Source organism: Rhinopithecus roxellana, chromosome 7 (genome assembly GCF_007565055.1).
Source record: "Rhinopithecus roxellana isolate Shanxi Qingling chromosome 7, ASM756505v1, whole genome shotgun sequence".
Classification (NCBI taxonomy): Eukaryota; Metazoa; Chordata; class Mammalia; order Primates; family Cercopithecidae; genus Rhinopithecus; species Rhinopithecus roxellana.
In genome coordinates this window covers 148,068,111-148,085,673 of record NC_044555.1, presented here as the reverse complement: position 1 = coordinate 148,085,673, position 17,563 = coordinate 148,068,111, and the positions used below count along the sequence as shown (strand labels likewise).

General features: G+C 35.9%; 1 pseudogene across 1 annotated transcript; it reads right to left on the bottom strand.

Moving 5' to 3' along the window:
• Positions 1 to 7,114: 7,114 nt before the first annotated feature.
• On the bottom strand, positions 7,115 to 7,659 carry LOC104658693 (annotated as a pseudogene). Its single transcript, XR_747469.1, has one exon. The product of XR_747469.1 is annotated as a 60S ribosomal protein L24 pseudogene (transcript).
• Positions 7,660 to 17,563: the final 9,904 nt, after the last annotated feature.

Below are 17,563 nucleotides of genomic sequence, written 5' to 3'. Positions count from 1 at the left end.
ATTAGAAATCAGGATCAAGAGGAACTTTGGAAACTCTATAAATGCATAGAAACGAAACAATATGCTCCTGAATGACCATTGTGTCAAGGAAGAAATTAAGGAGAAAATAAAACAATTTCTTGAAACAAATGAAAATTGAAACAAAGCTTCCCAAAATCTATGGAATACAGCAACAGCAGTACTAAGAGGGAAGTTCATAGCAATAATTGTGCAAAAAAGTAGAAAGATTTCAAGTGAACAATCTAATGATGCACTCCAAGAAACTAGAAAAGCAAGAATAAACCAAATTCAAAATTAGTAGAAGGAAAGAAATAATAAAGATCAGAGCAGAACTAAAAATAGAGACAAAAAAATACAAATAATGAAAAAAATGTTTTTCTGGAAAGAAAAATCTCAAGCCACTAGCTAAACCCACTAAGAAATAGAGAAGATGCAAAAAACCAAAATCAGAAACAAAAAAGGAAACAGAACAATTGATAGCACAGAAATACACAAGATCATCAGTGACTGTCATAAACACCTATATGCTAACAAACTGGAAAAACCTAAAGAAAATAGATAAATTCCTGGACACATACAACCTACCAAGATTGAATCAGGAAGAAATAGAAAACCTGAACAGAACAATGGCACATCCAAAAAATGATACACCATGATCGAGTGAAATTTATCCCAGTGATGCAAAAATGGTTCAACATATGGAAATCACTAGACATGATATATCACATCGACAGAATAAATAACAAAACCATACAATCATCTCAATAGATACAGAAAGATCATTTGATAAATCTTAACATCTCTTCATGATAAAAAATAACAAACTAGGCATAGAAGGAGTGTATCTTGACATAATAAAGGCCATATATGGTAACACAGCTAACACTATACTGAATGGGAAAAGCTAAAGCCTTTCTTCTAAGAACTGAAAGTATTCTCACTTTTAAAAGGATTCTCACTTTTACCGCTCCTATTCAACATAGTCCTGGAAGTCCTAGATAAAGCAACTAGGTAAGAGATAGAAATAAAATGCTTCCCAACTGGAAAAGAGGAATTCAAATTGTACCTCTTTAAAAATGATATCTTATAGCTAGGAAAACCTAAAGACTTCACCAAAAGGGTTATAGATCTGATAAATTCAGTAAAGTTGCAGGATACAAAAATCAACATTAAAAAATCAGCATTGTTTCTATGCACCAACAGTGAACTGAGAAATCAAGATGGCAATCCCATTTACAACAGCTACAAAAAATAAAATACCTTGGAATAAATTTAGCAAAGAATGTGAAAGACCTCTATAAGGAAAAATACAAAACACTGATGAAAGAAATTGAAGAGGACACAAAGAAATGAAAAGACATTCCATTTTAATGTATTGGAAAAATCGGTATGGTTAAAATGAAGATACTGCTCAAATCAACAGATTTAGTGCAGTCCCTGGCAAAATACCAATGTCTTTCTTCACAGAATTAGAAAAATCAATCCTAAATATTATATGAAGCCTAAAAAGAGCACAGCAATCCCGAGCAAAAGGAACAAAGTTGGAGGCATCACAATACCTGACTTCAAAATATGTTACAAGGCTATAGAAACAAAAACAGCATGCAATGGTATAAAAACACGGACCAATATAGAGAGAATAGAGAACCCAGAAATAAATCGATATATTTATAGCCAACTGATTTTTGACAGAGATGGCAAGAATATATATTGGGGAAAGGACACGTTCTTCAATAAATGGTGCTGGAAAAATTGGATATCTATATGTAGAAAAATGAAACTGGATTCCTGTCTCCCACTGTATACAAAAATCAGCTCACAATGGATGAAAGACTTAAACCTATGACCTGAAACTATTAATCTACTAGAAGAAAACAGAGAAAACATTTCAGGACATTGGTCTAGGCAAAGACCTCAAAAGCACAGATAACAAAAATAAAAATAAAGTGAACTATATGAAACTAAAAACTTCTGCACAGCAAAACAGACAATCAACAGAGTGAAGAGACAACCTGTTGTATGGAAGAAAATACTTGCAATCTATTCTTCTGACAAGTGATCAATATCCAGAATATACAGGGAATTCAAACACCTCAACAGTAAAATAATATCATCATCCTCTCATTAAAATGTGGGAAAAGGCATCAGTCAACGTTTCTCAAAAAGATGTACAAATGGCCAACAGATATATGAAGAGATGCTCAAATCATTCATCAGGGAAATGCAAATCAAAACCACAATGAGATGCCATCTTACTCTATTTGGAATGGCTATTATCAAAAAGACAAAAAAATGCTAGTGAGGATGCACAGAAAAGGGAGCTCCTGTACACTTCTGGTGGAAATGTAAGTTAGTGCAGCCACTATGGAAAACAGTATGAAGCTTTCTAAAAAATAAACTAAAAACAGATCTACCATTTGATCCAGCAATCCTGCTACTAAGAATTTATCCAATAGTAAAGAAACCAGTGTATCAGAGGGATACCTGCACCCCCATATTTATTGCAACACTGTTCACAATAGCAACCTGTGTCCATCAGCACATCAAACGATCATGAAAATGTGGTGTATATACACAATGGAATATTTATTTGACTGTTAAGAATGAATGAAATACTGTCAATTGCAGCAACACAATAGAACTGGAGGTCATTAGTGAAGTGAAATCAGCTAGACACAGAAGTACAAATATTGCATGTTCTTATATGTGGGAGCTAAATTGTTCATCTCATGGAGGTAGAAAGTAGAATAATAGACACCAGAGGTTGGGAAGTGTGTGTGGGGTGGGAGGAGGGTAATGAAGAGAGGTTGGTTAATGGGCGCAAACATACAGTCAGATCAAAGGAATAAGTTCTAATATTCAATAGCAGAGTATAGTGACTATAATTAACAACAATGTATATGTGTTTCAAAATGGCTAGAAAGGAGAACTTGAAATTTTCCTAACACTTAGAGAAGATGAACACTTCAGTGATGGATATCCTGTATGCCCTACCTGATTATTACCCATTCCATGCATGTAACAAAATATCACATGCACCTTATATATATGTACAAATATCATGTATCAATAAAAAAATTTATAAAGAAACATGGGCTTTAGTCCCACTATGCACTGAGTGTGAAGATTAGAATGTCACTTAACTTCCCTGGGCCTCAGTTTCTTTACCTGTTATGTATGGCAGAATAACAGTCCCCTGAAGGTGACTACAAATAAATTTACTGAGCCTGTGATTACATTAGGTTGCGTGGAAAAGGGAGCTTTGCAGATGTGATTAAGTTAAGGATCTTGAGATGGGAGGATTATCCTGATGGTTCTAATATGATCACAAGGGTTCTTAAAAGTGGAAGAGAGAGACAGAAGTCAGAGGAAGATGTGACTCATGAAAAAGATGGTGGAGGAACAAGTCGTGAGCCAAGGAATGCAGACAGTGTCTAAAAGCTGGAAAAGGAAAGGCATTAGATTTTCCCCTAGATCCAGAGAAAAACACAACGCTGTCAACTCCATGATTTTAGCCCAGTGAAACCCATTTCAAATGTCTGTCCTACAGAATTTACAGTAAGATAATAACTTTGTGTTGTTGGAAGCCACTAAGTTTCTGGTAATTTGTAAAGCAGCAATAAAAAACTGACATACTTGTAAGAGGATGGGATAGGTGATATACCTTGTCTCAGGCCTGTCAGATGTGAGTGATATAATTTCACATCTCTAACAGTAGTACTTTCTGATATCTGTTAGAAGGAATGAGGCAATCATTTTAGAAATGCTGGACTTGCTGTATTCCCCAATATTATGAAGGAGTATTTAACATTAAGGAGTATTAAAATAATCAAAATGGAATAAAACTGCTTATCTTTATTGGACAATTACTTGGTAATATTACTTATGTTCCCTATTTCGCAGATGAGGAAATCAAGGCCTAGAGAAGTTAAGTGACTTGCCCAAGGTGACAAAGGTGAAGACGGCATCCAAATCTAAGCAGTGAGACTCCAAAACCCAACTGCCAGCACTTCACTAGGTTACCCCTGAAGACGAGTGTAACTGTGATGATGGGGAAGCTTTCTGTGAGAAATGAAGCTGGGAATATTTTCAGGACCCCTGGTACCTACTTACTTAAAACATTTTTCAGGTCTCCAAAGTCACAACCCCACCCATCTTCTTACAGATTTTGAATCATCTGAGAAATCTTCACAGGAGTCAGGTAGGGATCAAAATGTTTCCTGCCATGTTGGTAAATCTGACTGCCTTTATCTTGCAGTTACAATTGGGATTTCTAACACCAGCTCCCTGAATTGAACTGGCTTTTTAATGAAGTGGCAGAACCAAGAAGCCAGAGATTTCTCCAAATTTCATCAGTCAGATGAGGCATTCCTTGTTCCACAAGGAGGAGGAGGAAGGATGGGAATGTCCACTCCTATAAGAAACGTGTATTTCTGGAACCCACCCAACTTGTTCTAGCAAAGTGTTATAATTCTCCAAGTCGTCTCTTTTGTTTTAACATCTGGATTTTTCTGAGCTTTGCATTTTTTTTTTTTTTGATCCCAAATCTGTTTTAGAGATGGATGTTATAATTATCTGTTCAGGAGCATAAACTTATCTATCACTGTAACATTACATTCCTTGTCTCTCCTATTCCCTTGGGAAATATAGATCAAAAAGTGAGATGTTACCTTCTTTCCTGAACACTGAAGCAAATAATTCTTTTCAAAACTGAGCAGTTTCAATCACTACTATAATTTTACGGACAACACTAACACTTGTTATTGTGTATATTAAGATAAGGATAATCAAACCTGTGCCTCAAGTCATAAACTGATTGGCACAAGTCAGTATTTTTCTTTAGTATCCTAGGCATAGCATGCCTATATTTAGGCATGTAATTCTTCTTGGTTTTGGCTCCTATAGAATTATGAAAGTTAGAAAGACAGCATTATTAATGGACAAATTATACCTGCTGCAGGAAACATGTGGAACTGTTCACAAATCTACATCCCTAGGAATTGGGTTGGCCAAACCTATTCTCTGCTTCCAGACTGTAGAATAATTTTTCAGGATTTTGAAAGTCTTCAGTGCAAGGCAGGTACTGGTTATTTACTTTAAACAAAGCACCAGGGTCTAGCCATTCTCTGAAGCTAGAAGTCGTATTTGACTTACCAGTTTTCTTACATCTCAGAAAACCTGCTACTTCCTAGTACCACCCCTTTAAGAATTTCCTCCAAATTATTTATTTGTAATACTTTCACAATTACTTGTTGTTAAAAGTTAATAAAAAGATTCTTTATGAAATGATGGTCTGTGTGTAGGAACAGATTTAACTTTCTTAATTATGTGTTTCAGTTCTTAATGCCAGCCCTTTTCTGTTTTCAATTCCAGGTTAATCTTATAGTTAAGGCTAATTCTAAGCAATTTTTGTTTCTTAAGGTTATAAGGATAACATAAACTCCCTACTGGTTCTCTATATAAACCCTTAGAATATTATTCAACAGAGCAGTGTACTGGAAGTCAAGAAAACAGATTCTTGTTTCTATTAAGAGTAGTACCATGACTGATTTTAGCTGTAATATATAGAGAAACAATCTTCCAAGTAATATACCCCAGATGGCTTGGCTCTCCTCCATTAAAAAGCATTGCAGTATGTAAGTACAAAGCATTTATAAATGCAAAGTAACTCTTTCCATTACCAGATTATCTGAGCAATTATTCTGCATAAATTATCAGATGCTATATTTATAAAATATAAATGTATTTATCAATATAAATATACAGATGATAAAAATTGCAAAATTTAATTATTTAGCAGGTACCCATACTGAGAGTATTACACTGTTCATATTTAGTTTTATTCCAACTTAATCCTATGATAAGCAAAATAAATACATTAGTTATACTGTGTTTTTGGATGGGCTTGTTGGATTTGTTTTTCTTATTTTGGTACTACACACACCTTGAATCTGAATATTTTGTGTGTTCCAATCTGTGAATATTTTATTTGTATGTTCTGTTGCTTTCCCTTTATAACATGTTTGATTTTTAAAAAGAACAATTATTTTTCAAAATGAGAAAAATATACTTCAGACAGTGAACAGAGTCCAATAGGGGCAGTTTGAAGGTATATAAAACCTTTGAACTTGTTTATTTTGTATGATTTTTAATTCTTCCATCAGTTTCTGAATTCAATATTCTCCAAAGAGTGCCTGAAGCTTACAAGCTACTAGTCAGGCAAAGTTGGACACTGAGATTTCTAATTTAGTTTCTTTGACAGGTGAAATCACATGTATCCAGAAATTGTTGGTACTTACTCAGCTGTAACTACAGATGAGACCAGGGAGATTTTCGTGCCAACACTGGCATTCATTTGCTTTGAGGATTTCTTTCTCACTTCTCTTTCTCTCAGCTTACAATAATAGATGGCCTCGTTGTTTTAGATGGATTACACCTGTTTCTGAACAAATCAAATACACTTAGAGCCTTCCCAACATACATGTGGAATTTGTGAGCTGCCAAGAAATGTACTGTTTTCCAGAAAGTATAAATCTCTAAGGCATAGTTGAACAGTCCCTGCCTTCTTAGTTTTGGCCATACTCAGGGTTCCTGTCTTAGGTTTGCTTTGTTTTGTCTGAGACTTGATGAACTGATCTCTTCATTAGGCCTAACCACTTGGAGGCTAGGAAACACGGTTCCTTCAGTCTCGGATCCTGTATCCTAGCTCATAGTCAGTGAGCTTCAGAAGAGGTTTGTCCTTTATCTTTCCATTCACTTTATAGTTCATAATTCTTTTCATTCTCATTAATGCAGTGTTTCCCCTGCCCACACTCGTGCACACCTCAGTTCTTTTCAATAAATACAAGAAACCAAAGAATCAGCAAAGTAGTTTGGTGTCTATAATCATTTGCCTGTCCCTCTAATTTTTCTTCCTTTAAAACATTGCATATTTATTTTAATCTTAGTTTCCTTTTTTAGTCATAGTTGCTACAATATTTCATATGCATCTATATGTGCCCTTCTCAAATTTTCTAACTCTAAAAATTATCTTTGTTTTTCTTAAACTAGATTTGCCTAATGCTGCCCACTTAATACTGGATGTGTCCAAACCTGCATCTGACCTTTCTTTTTCTTTTTTTTTTTTTTTAATAATCCAATCTTTATTTAAAAATCGAATCTGCCAGTTTAGCGTTTTCCACCAACTCGGGGAGCTGAAACTTTCACAGGCTTCACAATTTTTGCTTAGGTGCTGCCTTTGTAGGTGCCTTAGCAGCAGCCATCGCAGTCTTTTTAGATGCTTGCTTAGCCCTTTTTGCTTCCTTAGCAGCCCTGATAGCTTGTTCTCATTGAGCCTTTCTAACTTCAAGTTTCTGATTCCTCTTGGCCATTAGCAAGAGATGCACCCGTAATGGCCCTCTGGAATTTGACTGCTCGGTGGGTTCTTTTCTTTTGAATTTCTTCCGACTGTCCCTTTTTGTGCTTCCTTCTGTAGAGGACAGTCCAGTTTATCTGCCGAGGATTCCTCTTGGAAAGGAACGCCAACTCGCATTTTGCATTAAGAAACTGGAAAACCTTCCAGTCGGTCCTGGCGTAGCGCCTCCCGTGTCCGGGGTAGATCTTGTACCCGCTAAAACTGCACAGCTCCAGCTTCATGGCGACGGCTCCACGGGAAGAGAAAAGATCTGCATCTGATCTTTCTAATCATCACGTTCTAAATCCTTCTGCTCAATATCCTTAAAAAAGCAAACAAACAAAACAGCAAAAAAAGAAAAAAACAAGCGTTATCATCCCTTCCTATTCACCACTAGAAGCGCTGTCACTAAAACATAACATATTTCAATGTTTGTAGGTATTTAGCCATATGTTACTTAACATCATGCTCATCATAGTGGATGACATACAGATTGAGTCAAAAAGTAATCATGTTCCGAAGCCATAACAATCTTTCAGTCTTGTCTCTTCCACTAAATGCTGCTGGTCTATCTCTGGGTAAAAATCTCTTATTACTACTTCCACTCTGGCCTCTTTACAAATCTTTTTTATGTGCTCAAGTCATTTCACAATCTACTTGTTTCTTTATGTTTGGTGGCCTACAACATACAATATTCCAATAGCTACTTTACTAAAACACGTCCCAATATGTCCAACTTTAAGTCCTAACAGCTCTTCACTATTAGTAGGCTCTTTTTGATCCTTTAATATTACACAATTCCTACTCTACATTGCTTCATACCTCTTGGAGATGGGGTTCTGGTGAGTATGATTAGAGTGATGAACTTCTAAATCCTGTTCCCCATTCATGTTAGTCAAGAACATATAAACCAAGTACCTCACCTGGTATCAACCAAAAGAGGTTTATAGTAAATGATGCATGTACATGTAAAACTACAAGAAAAATGTATAGTCCTCCCTAAAATTCTTGAACCGAATTTGTTAAGATATATACAGTAATGGCTATGGTAACCATGAATTCATAGGTTAAAGATGAATAGCATTCCCATTTATTCCACCCCAGCCATACCACACTTTTATTACTTGATGTCTGTATTATGGCAGTGGTTATGTAGCTAAGCTGTCTAGACATATTTTCTTTCTCTTAGATAAATACCTACAACTGGAATTACTGAATAACAGGAGTGTTTTAGGGTTTTGTTTTGGTTTGGGGGGTTATTTTTTATTATACACTCTGATTTTATTCTGTGTGACTGTGATTTGTTTTATGGTAAAATATATGAACACAAAATTCACCATTTTAGCCATTTGTAAGTGTACAATTCAGTAGCATTAGGTATATTCACAATGTTGTGCAACCATCATCCCTATCCGTTTCCAGACCTTTATCATTCCAAACAGAAGCACTGCACCTATTTAAACACCCCATTTCCCCACCCCCAACTCCTTGTAACCTCTATTCTATTTTTTGTCTCTATAGATTTGCCTAATCTAGGTACCTCGTGTAAGGAGAATCATATTAATACAATATTTGGCCTTTATGTCTGGCTTATTTTACCTAGCATAAGCTTTTCAAGGTCCATCCATTATGTTTAATTTTATAAGAAACTATCAGACCTTTCACCAAGTATTTGTACCATTTTATGCTCCCACCAGCAATGAATGAGAGTTCCAGTTGTTCTACATTCTTGCCAACATTTGATATTGTCAGTCATCTTTATTTTTAGTCATTTTGGCAACTATTCTATATGAAAAATGACTATCTGCTTTTCAGAACTGCTCTTGCTTTGATATTCTGTACCACTTAACTTAGAATTTAATGGTTCTCCATGCATTTTGTGCATATAAATTCCTTTTACCAGATGAACTTCAAACTGCTTGAGAACAGGCGCTGTGCCTTACCTATTTTTACTTACTTCGTGGTACCTTGCATTGAATTAGGCTCATAGTAATTGCCAAATATTTTTTAATTGACCATTTGAGAACATACTGAATGCAAACCAAGACAGAGGGGGAATTAGCATAAAATATTAGTTACTGTTCTATTGACAAATTTTCTTATTGCAGGTTGAGGTGTCAGCATTTTAATTTGTCTTTGCTTCATTCTTGATCCTTCTCTATGGATTCAAAAACATAATAGAAAATAAAATATCAATAATATCTAAAATGGTAAACTGGGAAGCATCTATGATTGCTAAAGGATTTTTAACTCAGCCATGGATTTTATTATGTCTCCTGGTTAAATTCATCCATGAACTTAGATTCAGAAAGACTAATGAAAAAAAGAAAAACAAAAAAGAACATGAAAAAAACAGAGGCAAAGCCAGCATGTTTACTATTCCTTTCTAGGAACAAACCCAATTGAAAAAAATTCAAATGGAAAAATTTTTACCAATTAGAGTATAGCTTATTAACAGATATTATATTTTTCTGTTCATGAATAGCTTATTACATATTAGGAAATTAAGATTTTAAATGAAGATTTCTATCTTTTATACCAGGTACTACTATTTGTTGAAGGCTAAACCTGAATGTGATGATATTTAGAAATGGGGCTTTAGAGAGATAATTAGGTTTTAGGTGAGGTCGTGAAGGTGAGACCATCTTGATGGGATTAGTGCCCTTATAAGACATCTCATGCTTGGGCACTCATGCTGTCTCTTGCTCTCATTCTCTCTCTCTCTCTCTGTCTTTCTTTCATACACACATGCGCACACCACACATACAGACATACACACATGCACATGCACACTCTCTGTATCCCCTTCCTCTGTACGCTCCTCCTCCTCTGCCCCCTATTTTTGCCATGTAAGGAATCAGTGAGAAGGCAGCTGTCTGTAAGCCAGGAAGAGTCATCACTGGAAATTGACCATGCTAGCACCTTGATCTTGGACTTGCAGCCTCCAGAACTGTGAGAAAATATATTTCTGTTGTATATGCCACCCAGTCTATGGCATTTTCTTATGGTGGCCAGAGCTAACTGAGACAAACTTACCATTCTTTTTACCAAAATTCCACCCTTCACAAAATAAGGCATTTTTTTCTCAGAATAAATAAGTGAAACATGTTGTAACTTAGTTAAAATCTATAAGTAAAAGATTTTGCACTTTTATAAAGTAAAAAGTCCTGACTGGCACATAGAGCATTCTGAGTAAATGTATTGTAAATTGAATCTAGCTCAGTTCACACCTGCAACATTAGCCTGCAGCAGAGCAAAGCTTGACATATAACCATAGCCAATCAACTTATATGTCTTATGATTTGAGAGGACTCGTGGTACCTCCTTCTTCAAAACAACTATCTATCCTAATAGCCAGCTACCCTTAGATATCAATTCCTTCCTAAAGAAAGCATTAGCCATGGTTTAAATGCAAATGTAGTTTTGAAGGAACATTAAAGCACTGTCAATGGTGAACACCTTAATAAGGATTAGTAAATAGGATCACCAAGCAGGATATGAAGCATGGAAATGTAGAACATATGGACAGGTGACTTTGCATTTTCTGGTAGGTAGAGATGGATGGAGAGTAGAGTAGATGAAAGAAGTCATCTAGAGTAGTGGTGGAAAAGTAGCTAACATTTAAACATCAGGAGAATCCACATGCAAAGTTAGATTTCTAGTTTCTGTTGAAAAATCAGACCTGAAAGCACTAGGTCAGCATTCCTTCGTGAGAGATGCTACTTTTTAAAATTTTTTAAAATTTTATTTTGTAATTTCAATAGGTTTTTGGGGAACAGGTAGTGTTTGGTTACATGAATAAGTTCTTTTGTAGTGATTTCTGAGATTTTGGTGCACCCAGCTCCTGATTAGTGTATCCTGTACGCAATGTATAGCCTTTTACCCCTCATCCTGCTCCCATCCTTTCCCCCGAGTCCCCAGAGTTCATTGTGTCATTCCTATGCCTTTGTGTCCTCATAGCTTAGCTCCCAATTATGATTGAGAACATATGATGTTTGGTTTCCCATTCCTGAGTTACTTCACTTGGAATAGTAGTCTCCAAATTCTATACAGTTTGCTGCAAATGCCATTATTTTGTTCCTTTTCATGGCTGAGTAGTATTCTGTGCTGTGTGTGTGTGTGTGTGTGTGTGTGTGTGTGTGTGTGTGTGTGTGTGTGTATGTGTATATATATATACTTATATACTTACCACATTTTCTTTATCCACTTGTTGATTGATGGGCGTTTGGGCTGGTTCCATATATTTGCATCTGCAAATTGTGCTGCTATAAACATGCTTGTGCAAGTATCTTTTTTGTATAATGACTTCTTTCCCATGAGTAGATACCTAGTAGTGGGATTGCTGGATCAAATAGTAGATCTACTTTTAGTTCTTTAAGGAATCTCCACACTGTTTTCCTTCGTGGTTGTACTAGTTTACATTCCCACTAGCAATGTAAAAGTGTTCCCTTTTCACCACATCCTTGCCAACATCTATTATTTTATGATTTTTTTTTTTTTAATCATGGCCATTCTTGCAGGAGTGAAATGGTATCACATTGTGGTTTTGATTTGCATTTCCCTGATAATTAATGATGTTGAACATTTCCATATGCTTGTTGGCCATTTGCATATCTTCTTTTGAGAATTGTCTATTCATATCCTTAGCCTACGTTTTGATGGGATTGTTTTGTTCTTCCTGAGTTCTTTGTAGATTCTGGATATTATTACTTTGTCGGATGTATAGATTGTGAACGTTTTTTCCCACTCTGTGGGTGGTCCGTTAACTCTGCTGATTATTTCTCTTGCTGTGCAGAAGGAGAGCTGCTATTTTTAAAAGGATATTTGTTCTCACTTTTTCCATAATCCCTACCACATCCCATGTCTCTCATATCAGGTGTAACTTCATTACGGTATCTGCCAAGCCCCTGGAGGCCTTTCAGTTTGCCACCAAAGCCTAAGGCCTAGGAGGGTAGAGCTAACTGTGACACTGACTGAGAAGAAGGGACCTCCGGGCATTGAAGGGTGAAAGAGATGTTGAACACAAAATAGTGATGACAGGGAGTGAGACTGCTTAGGAAGGTGACATGGCTTGCCTATGTAAAGTAAATGCAGGTGAGATTACTTTATAATCTAAGCCTTCATTTTCTGATATGCCTCCTAGTTTTCATATTTCTCTAAAAAATTAATTAGATGGCCATATGATACAATTATTATCATAAACTATTTCCAATTGAGCACCACATTTCCAATTTATTCTCACAATTTGAAAATAATCTGTAGTCACCATTCTGAATATTTGTATTGTTCAGGATGATAAAAGTTAATGAAATATTTTGGTGTTAATCTACCACATTTGTAGTATCATTTTGAATAATTCATTTTCTCAGAAGTTCCCACTTTCAAATGAATTTCTTATTTCCAAATTAACCTGATAAAGTAATGTAAGTAAGGTTACAAAAACACATTAGTGTTATCAAAATGTGATGATACATACACATGAATTTGTTTCATGGAGTGTCTTTTGTTACCTTGAAACTGGGAAGTGGTTGTTACGTTTTAAAGCCCGACAACCTCATCGAGGTAAAAAGAAGAGTATTATTATTAGCTGACATAATAAACAAAGCACTTAGCATAGTATCTGAACAAAATGAATACTTAATAAATGTTACCTATCTTCCCAGACCCACCCACTTCCTTCCTACAACTTTCCATTATTTTAGAAAGGGAAATTCCATTAGAATGAGCCTAATAACACTCTATATATGGAGCCCCTTATCAGCTCATATAAAACTTTGCCAAGAAACTAAGAATATTACAAGGGTGGACAAGTGAGAAAGCAACTAGTCTTTCAAATTTAATAGCAGCTTAATCTCAGAAACAAATGTAAGAAATGGGCAATCAAAACCGTTTCTTTCATCTCGATTCCTTGTATGGGGTGTTCAGTCAAGACCTTTGTTCATGGGCAGACACGTTGTGGGAAATGCCCTGGTTAATAATGATGGCAGGAATTTTGTCTTTTTCACCCACTGCTGTGTCCTAGCATCTGGCAAAGTGCCCATCAGATAGTATGCACTCAATATTAGCAGAATGTGGTAATAAGCTAGAAGGCATAGCCCCTGCCCTTGAAGAGTTTGAAGTTGAAACCAACAAGTAACAAAATATAACATGGAATACAACTGACTTACAAAATTGCATAGGTATAAATGAATATATCCCATTTACCTCTCTCCTTTCTCTTGTCCACCCCAATAATTTCCCCCTAAAATGCATGTAAATAGGCAGAATGAAGCAAACAAGAAATGTGTAATTTTTGATGATGTTTATGGCATTTTTCATCTCAACTCACACACTTTTGCTGTGCTAGTGCTGATCCCAAGTTACAAGGTCATAGATTGCAGAAGTTTTTGTTTTATTATCTACATTTCCTAATGCTTCTTCTTTACTTTCTCCTCAAATACTTTCATCTAGATTTTTGTTCTTAGAGAATAAGTGAGAGAGAGAGAGAGAGAGAGAGAGAGTGTGTGTGTGTGTGTGTGTGTGTGTGTGTGTGTGTGTGTTGAGGGGTGGGAGTAGGGGTTGAACATGATGTTTAATTAGATCCATGATGTTCCAAAGCATGATGTTTGTGGCAACCCTGTATATATGTTGCTTCCTTTGAACTCCAGAAAGAGAATTATAATTTTTTAGTATAATCCTTAAGATACAGCTCTTCCTAGCAGCCTGGAGTGTCACAGTGAGATCTTCCCATTGGCACACTAAGCAGCTGTTGGAACTCAAAAAGCAATACCCCAAAATGAAGGCTTCAGAAGCAAAAGATTTTCTCTGTCCTTCTCCTGCCTTCATGGCTCTCAGTCCCATTCTACCCTGAGGCTAGTCACAGAAACTAGAATCTCTCTTCCCCGAGATGGATCATAGAACCAGAACCCCTTTTCCCCAAAACCAGCCGTAAAACCTACAAATATTACGCTAACTTTCCCTCCATCTTTCTGTGTAAAGACTGGTCATAAGTAAATTATCTGATGTATCTTATTTGACTGTAAGTAATAAGACCCCCATTCCATAAAGATTCCTACCCCATACCCAGAGGAAGAATCGTATGCTCAGAGAGGCCAAGAATCTAGACAGACAGGCCTTGCTGGATTTCCCCACTCAGACTATTAGGAATAGAGCATACCATTTTTGTCCAATCATATTTCCACATGGCTGTCCATAATTTGTTGAACCAAAGCATAAAAAATGAACAATTTCCCCCGTATCTCTGGGGCTTAAATACAGTTGTATGTCTTTTCTTCATTGACTCTGCCTTTTGTGAGTTGATTTTTTCAGTAAGCCTTCAGAGAGCCCTCTGGCTTCTACACGGCATTTTTACATCACTGTAGTTGCCAGATCCTGTCTGTGTACTATGAGGGGAACCATGGAGAAGGGACTGACCATATCTTCACTCATCCTCATTTATTTTTCAAAAAGGTAGAATATCAGAGAGAAGACAATGAACAAAGAGGGTAAATATGTGAGCAAATACAGTAGTCCTCACCATGTATCCAGTTGTTCAATGGATGCTCTACTATAGAAGCTCTGTGAGAGCAGAAACCTTGTCTGTCCTGCTTCTGCCCTAACTCCAGCACTTAAAACAGTGGCAGACACACAACTGGTGCTCAGCAAACATTTGTTGAATGAATACATTCTATGTAAAGGAGTGATTATAATTAAGGCTCAAAGTGTAGGAAGGCAGGGTAGAGTTACATGACAGTAGTTTTGCACAGGAGAAACAGCAAGTAGATTAGCTTGTAGGATGCAGAGTAATTGTGGCTGAGAGATGTAAGGTAACGTATCCGGAAGTAATAAGTTATATGTAGGAAAACCATATCATTTATTACCCAAATCTGGAAACTTTTAAGAATGAAAGAGGGTAATTAATAATTGTTCCAGGATGATGACATATATAAATCAGGACCATCCTGGGCAATCTGAGATATATGGTTACCCTCTACATGACAGTAAGTAACCTGAGTATGGGGTTAGGCTGATGAAAATAAAGTTTGAGAAAGATTACATTAGTTTCCATAATAGATATACATTTTAATTATGAAAGAGAGAGAGAAAGAGACTAGAAAACCTGCTAGAATTGTAATCATGATCTGTGCATGAAGTGACACGACAGCTTTGACAACAGAGAAAAGGTGGATCTGAAGAAGTCTGTGAAGAAGCAAGCAGATTCAAGCAACCAAGGAATACAAATGTTCAGGCATAATACTGCCTGCTGTGTTATTTCAAAACTATATAAAATGCAAGCTCTGATAAATTCTACAATCAACTAAAGTTGTCTTATAGCTCTTTAATATTGGAAAACTTAACCTCTCTGACCTTCAGTTACCTAAAGTACCTTCAGTTAACTGAAGGTAATTTATTCAGATAAACCTCAAATTTTCAAACCATGTTGGAAATCCAAACTGGTCCCTTCAAACTAGTATTTTTTTTTTTATGTTAACCCCAAAAATTCTTAAGTACTTTTCTCAGGTTTATTGAAAGTGCTTTAAAGCAAAAACTTAAGCTGCAACTATAAAATCAGGATTTTTAAAAGTCTTTCATGATTAAGCAGTGACTCAATTTATGCCTAGAGTTTGTTTTTAAAGGATATTCTTTCCAAATGCATCTTGCATCTTTCCTATATTCAGAAAACATTTATAATGAAAATCACAGGAAAAAATGATTAAATTTGGAAGATTTTGAGTTTCTCCTGGTAACTTTTGATTTTAAGAAAGAAAAATATGGAGCAAAGTCTTTGAGCCAAAGAAACTCCGGTACTACCAGATAACTTTATAGCCCCTCTCCTTCAACTCTGAGAACTCCTTCCCACTTTCCTCATGCCAGGCTGTTGCAGGCCTTGGCAATTTCCGACTGTCACTCAACTATGTGAATACTGCATTGTCCTAAAGAGTCTAGCACCTCTGCTTTTTTGTTTTATTTCTCATCTAGAGCTCTGGTTTCAATTACAATCCATTTGGCAGGTCAAAACTCTATCTTCCTCCTTCTCTATACAAATAGACATTTTGCCAAAACTTTGGAAAAGGAGAAATTATTTCCCCATTTCTCCCTCTCACTTTTGTGCTTATACACTTAAGAAAGAATTTGCTACATTATTCTCTTTAGTGAATTTTTCTCTACAATAATTGTAGCTCAACATTACCACGGGTAGAGGGATCAATAGTGGAAATTCTTGGTAGCACCTAAATGTCATGAGACTCATATTTCCCACTGTAGAAATTGAACCACTTCTGAGTTGTTGAAATTATTGCTAAATATATTTACAGTCTTTTTTACAATAAAAAGCTTTATTACTTTTATTATGGGCTGAAGAAAATGCTTTAAATCTTGAGTTCAGAAGTAATATCTCCTGTCCTAAAAGCAATGAAGCTTTTCAAGAAAGAGGTGGAAAGAAAGTGCATTCTGAAAAGGTAGTTTATGGTTTTGGAATTTTGTTGCAATTTTGGTTCATATATTTTTACTAAGTGTAACCTGTATATGTAAATTAAATGATTATATAAGAAAGAGTAATGTTTTTATAAAGTAAGAAATGATTTTATATCCTAAAAGACAGAGGGATATAAACCAGTAACGCAACTCTGCATGTGCTTGATGGCTGTGAAATGACCTGTTTGATTTTATGTTACAAGCCAGCAGACTGTGCTGCCCTGGCCCACCAGACCCAAACTGTGGGGTAGCCGACTTCTCGTTAGGGAGTCCTGTGGTACAGAGTGCATTCATAGCCTATAATAAATAAAGCGCATTTAAAACCTCATGTATTTAAAGTCCTCCATCGTGAAAGCAATACCACAAAAAGATGTTTAGCCTTTGAAACACTATTGGAAAGAGGGGAAAAAAAAATTCTGGCTAAACCCTGACAAATGAGTTTATCATTTGGCCATATGGAATAGTGTATGCACACATGTCCAGATAGTCAAATTCATTCAAATTAGTCCCGATAGACTAATTCCTCAGTTCTTTGGAGGGTAAACCCTAGCTAAGTTAAATAAAATGCTAAAATAAAAGCAGTTTAATTATCTCAGGAGAGAAGTAAAAAGAACTTGGCCTCTAGTCTTAACAAAATTTCATAATTAGCTTTAGTGAATAATCATTTGTGAGTAGCATGTTTGTTGTACACAAAAGCTTCAGCAAAAGTGGGGATTC